General features: G+C 46.8%; 1 protein-coding gene across 2 annotated transcripts in view; it reads right to left on the minus strand.

The window, feature by feature from the left end:
- Positions 1 to 554, minus strand: part of LRATD2 (LRAT domain containing 2) — a 7,402-nt gene extending 6,848 nt beyond the window's left edge. The window contains exon 1 of one of the 2 annotated variants that reach the window (XM_042036509.1): positions 306 to 554. The gene's annotated coding sequence lies outside the window, so the exon portion shown is untranslated. Of the gene's footprint in view, positions 1 to 282 lie in introns of both variants that reach the window. The other variant, XM_042036507.1, reaches the window with a different exon arrangement.
- Positions 555 to 5,122: the final 4,568 nt, after the last annotated feature.

Here is a 5,122-nt window from a genome sequence, read left to right on the forward strand (position 1 = left end):
CTCAGGGCGAGCGGGCGGCGGGGCGGCGGCGCGGCTGGATCATGGCCCCGGCCCGGCGCGGCTCCTGCTCCCCGCGCAGCGGCAGCGCCCGAGCGCCGCGCCGCCGGCTCCGCGGCTGGGCATGAGCGCCGGAGAGGCACGGCCGAAGGGAGGGAGGGAGGCTGGATCCGCCGCGGACGCCCCGGCAAGCGCTCAGCCCCCAGTATTTAAAGAGGCAGCTCTTCCCCCCCCCTTTCATCCCCCTTCCCGCCTTCCTCCCCCACACCTCCCTCCGCCCCGCACCTTTTCCCTCTCTTCGCTCCTACATGCCAAGCGCTTTGCTCCCCACCGAGGCTGGTGGCAGGCGGAGGTCGGGCACAGGGCTCTCTGCGCCGCCGCTGCGCAGCTCTGCGCGGGCACGGGGCGTGCAGCGCGCTCAGCCCGAACTCGCACGGGCGCGGCGCCTTTAAGGGAGCGGTGCCACAGCAGCCCGGCCCGCCGGTGAGCTCGGGGGAGGCTCCGCCGCCGGAGTTTGCCCGGGACGGCGCCGAGAGGCGAAGCGGAGCCTCGGTGCGTGGCCGCACGGATGCCGCCGTGCCCCGCGCAGAGGCGCGCAGCTGCCCCGGGGGAAGCGCCCGCCCCGCGCAGCCCCCGCGGGAGCGCCAGGAGGTGCCTCCCTGGGGCCGCGCACAGTGACAGGGGAAGTTGTAAAGTGAGCACAATCAAAGCGCCCGGTTCTCCTGGGCTGACTTTGCGCCTTCGATTCCTCCATGCGCGGAGTGTGTAATTAGGTTTATTAATTTATTTTCTTTCCGACTCCAAGAGCTAAGTCTCTTTTTCAATATAGAAGATTATGATTCTTTCTCCCCTGGAAAGGCATTATGAGATCTGGTGGGAATATTTTTCTTTCTGTGTTTTGGAGAACACAAAACAATATTCTGCTTTTTCATTAATGCCTAGTTAGTGTTCTAGGAGGGTTTATTTTTCATACTATTTTAACATACACTGGAAAAATCACGCTGTTAAAATAGACTACAGAGATAACTTATGGGAGGTAGGAGTAATGTCTTTAATTTTGTCTCATTTATTCCCTTTGTCTGTTGTCTTGTAATTTGTAAGCCTAACTGCAATGCTGCCGTTCTGAGAATCCACTAAATAGCAGCAAATGAAGGAAAGAATGTAATGTTACCAGGGCCCTGGGCACTGCCCACAGGCTCAAAGAATACAATTTCCATCAGCTTCTACATCTCTGTGGTTTCAGATACAGACCTGCCCTTTGGGGTGGGGAGAATTACTGTACCTGGGGCTGGGGAGATGAGCTCTCTGCTCTGCTTGGGATGGTGGGACATTGCAAGCCATTTCAGCAGTGACAGACAGGCAGATCAGGACCTTTCTGTTTTGGGTTCAGCTGGTGGTTGTCCATGGGAGCATTTTTGAAATGAATCATCCGAACACCCACCCCTGACACACATGCACTTTGGTTTGCATCCCAGTGTGTTTTCAAATTGTGAACGTTTCTCTCGCATCCAACCAAACTAGATATACTCTAGCGGCAGGGTTGGACCAAGGCTAGCTGAGCAAATGTCCAAAATGTGTTGAATGCAATGTGATTTCTGGGCACTGCCTGCTTCCCTCTGCAGTTCTTCTCTATAGCTGCTGCTGGACAAAAGAGGCCCTACTTCATAGTCAGAGCATTGTGAAATTGCTTCAGTAATTAAAGCCGGGCATGTGTGAGACTAGCTAAAAGCTAAACTGAACATAGAAGTGATTTTTTGACGTTCTCCCATTTCCATTGGAAGCTTTGTCTCAGCACTGTACCTTACTATCTCTTATGTTTCGTCACTAAAATGGTTTGGCAGCCCTGTGTTCAAGGCCAAGTTTCTTTTTAAATCTGATGCAACGTGTGGAAAGTTGTGTCTGTGTATGAGTGGAAACTCAGTACGGTCCAGGTAGTCGCTCGTGTGTCCATGCACATCCACAAATATTTGCAGCTCTCTATCGTGTTTTCTCTTTTTCTTGTCTGCTTCAATTCACCTCAGTGCTTAATTTTCTGCATCTTGTCAGCTTCTTTGATCTCTTTGAGTTTCCTTGCCATGACTGCTCCATGGAATCCATATTGTCTGTTCAATCAGCTACCTTCTGGGATAAGAAACCATTGGTGAGTATTTTTGTATCGTAACTCACATCCATAATGGCTTGCTGCATGCACAGGTAAGGAATTGGGTGGAAAATCCCCAAAGAATTTACAGTGCCTATATATCACTTGGACTAGTGCCTGAAATTATGATGCTTAAAACTTCTTCATGCTTAACCTCTAAGCCTCAAAGCAGCTAAACTCTGCAGGCACATGGATGGCAGGGCAGCTGGTGACAGTGCATGCTACCTCAGTGACTGTGCTTTTAGAGAGAGAATTGACTTCTTGTATAGCATTTGAAAAAAAAAAAAAAGAGGACTTTGGTGCTTATCCGCTAAAGATAATGCAGCCTTTGGATATTGAGTGGAGGCAGGAATGGTTGTGCAATTCCTGAGCTGGGAGCCCAAATTGCAGCAGGGTAGAGCTGAAGGCACACCCCTGACCTTGTTATTGGAGGGTCCACAGTTAGGCGAGTCCTTGCTCAGTGTGCTGGCATTTGTTACCCAATTTTGAGGTACTGAGCTTTGTGCACATCGCAGAGGGAACACATGGACACCACAGATAGAGCTGTGCTTGAAGACATACTGAAGTCAACAGGGAAGCTCACACTGTTCAATACTATACCTCCCTGGGGTCACTCCCAGGTTCCAGTCACTTGCTTGTTCAGATTGTGTAAGTATTTGTTCTTTGTAAATTCTGTTTTGGAGAGAAAGCTCCACCCCAGACAAAACACAGCTTTGCTGCTGGAGTGGGTTCACACCAGCAACTCCCTTATCTGAATCCCCACAAAGACTGCAAGGAAGCAAGGTTGAATTTACATGAGATCTGTCTCGCTCAGCTCTACACAGCCCTCTAACACTTTCACAGCTGAATTTCACATCCATATGCTTTCAATCTATTGTTGAATGCAGCAACACATGTCTACAGGTTCCTGACATAAAAATACCATTCTGGTGGGTCTTAAAATGGCTCGTACGATATTTGATATGCCTGAAAATTTGATAGCCCCTTTTAAAGCAAAAATACCTGCCATGCTGGATGGCTCTTTGGGAAGCCAAAGCTGCTTGCTTTTATAGTCCATTGATGTACAGAGAGGGGACTGCACCTCTTGGCTTAAAAACTCTTTGAGGTCTATGGAGCAAGTAACTTCTATTAATCTATGTAGCTGCTGTGATCCAGGGGCCTTTGTAGTGTTAGTTGTGGTTGCTTTGAACTTAAAGCTAATTTTGAGAATTAGATGGAACAGTTATTTTGTTGTCCCAGTGGTATATCATCTTGTTGCTCCAGTTGCAACCTTACACATATTTTACGTCCAAAGATTAAAAAGGTGATGTTTATTTGAAATCATAATTCATCCTTACTTGGATATGAAATGCTGTGGTCGCATTGTTATTAAAACATGTCCGGGATGAGAAGAAAGAAGTTTTGCTATGTGTTTATATTTTTTCTTAGCAGTGCTTCTGAGTAAGACAAGGTTTAGTGGCATATTCTGTAAGCAGATTTTGTTTCATAGGTATTCAGCCAGCTGATGGCTATGACACCCTTGAATTATTTAATAGCTTCCATTTCTTTTTTGCAGTACAGTTTTATGAGAACTGATATAAACTATGCTCCATTTGGCAGGTAAGCACTCTACATCATAGACCTAGTGATCTAGAGTGCTTAAACACCATGGTGGAATTAGGGGCACTGGAGAAATAAACCACTTCCTAGTGAAGTCCATGGAAGTTCTTCCATGAAGTTCTGTAGAAATCAATCATGCCCTTAACTGAGGGAAGTGTATGACCTGAGAGTCACTTGATGGACGGTGTCCTTCCATGACACCATAGCTAAGTCCACCAAGGATATTTGGATTCAGAGTTGTAACATTTCTTTTGTGACCTCTTTGTCCTCCAGTGGAAGCTGTATCCCCGAGTCAGGCACCAAGGTCCTGTAAAGCCAGGAATGCCACCTAAAATGAGATTTATCAAACCTGGCATGCCAGAGGTAGCTGGTGGGGAATAGGACAGAGAGTTACTGTCCTGACAGCTGTTGGAATATGGTGCTTCTGTTCACTTGTGTTACACTGCCTAATACTCTCCCAAGGTTAAGTGCTTTAATGAGGTTGGATATTCTCACACACAAGAGGAAATGGTGCCACGCCAGTTAATAAAAGCATTAATATTTAAGATTGCTTCCGTGGGGTATGAAAGACCAAGGTTGAAGTCTCATATCTCACTGAAGGAACTTGAACCGATATCTCCCAGGAGGGTACTGAAAGCCACCAGACTGTAAGCTCTTTTTGAGCAAGCCTTGCTTTCTCTGTCCCATGAAGCTGTTCAGCTTTGTATGGATTCATTAAATACCCATTCAATCAGTCTGAAAAAAAAGAATGAAAATATCTCTTAGATCAGATGCAGGAAGGGGATGAGAGTGCTCTGAGGTCCTCTCTGATGAATATTCAGATGTCTCACCGTCATGCAGTATCTTCATCAAGAGTCATTCAGACAGACTCACCAGAAGGATCTGAAAGTTTTGGTTTTAGGATATGCTCATGAGAGAGGTTTCTTCATGTCTACCCTGGAAGAGATTGGACCTCTGGGTCTCACATATCCTGCATGACTGGTGTAACCCAGATGCTATTAGATATCAGCTTCTCTTGGTTTCTGTTGTGTTAGAGCCCTGTCATACTGGTATCTCTGCTGGGCCAGGCCTCATGAATGCAGAAACAAGAGTTTGTGACATGAGTTTGGGCTTCTGTGGGAAATGCTGGCACTACTCAGTGGTTCTGCTTGTGTCTCCAGGAGAAATATCAGGAATTTTGAGAATCAGAAAATTTATGCACCTCAAAATGTTGAAAAATTATAGTGAAAATGCTGGTATTTCTGAACCCTGAGTTTCATGATATTTGACATAACATGAAAGAGATAATGAGGCTCTGGTGTCAGCAAGGTTTTATCTGCATTTAGATGATAAATCTTTGATGACATCGATGAGAGATTGACATCTGTGCACTTCTAAACATATGAT

This window comes from Corvus kubaryi, unplaced genomic scaffold, assembly GCF_017639235.1.
Source record: "Corvus kubaryi isolate FWS band 111438036 unplaced genomic scaffold, C.kubaryi_AGA036_p1.0 37385, whole genome shotgun sequence".
Classification (NCBI taxonomy): Eukaryota; Metazoa; Chordata; class Aves; order Passeriformes; family Corvidae; genus Corvus; species Corvus kubaryi.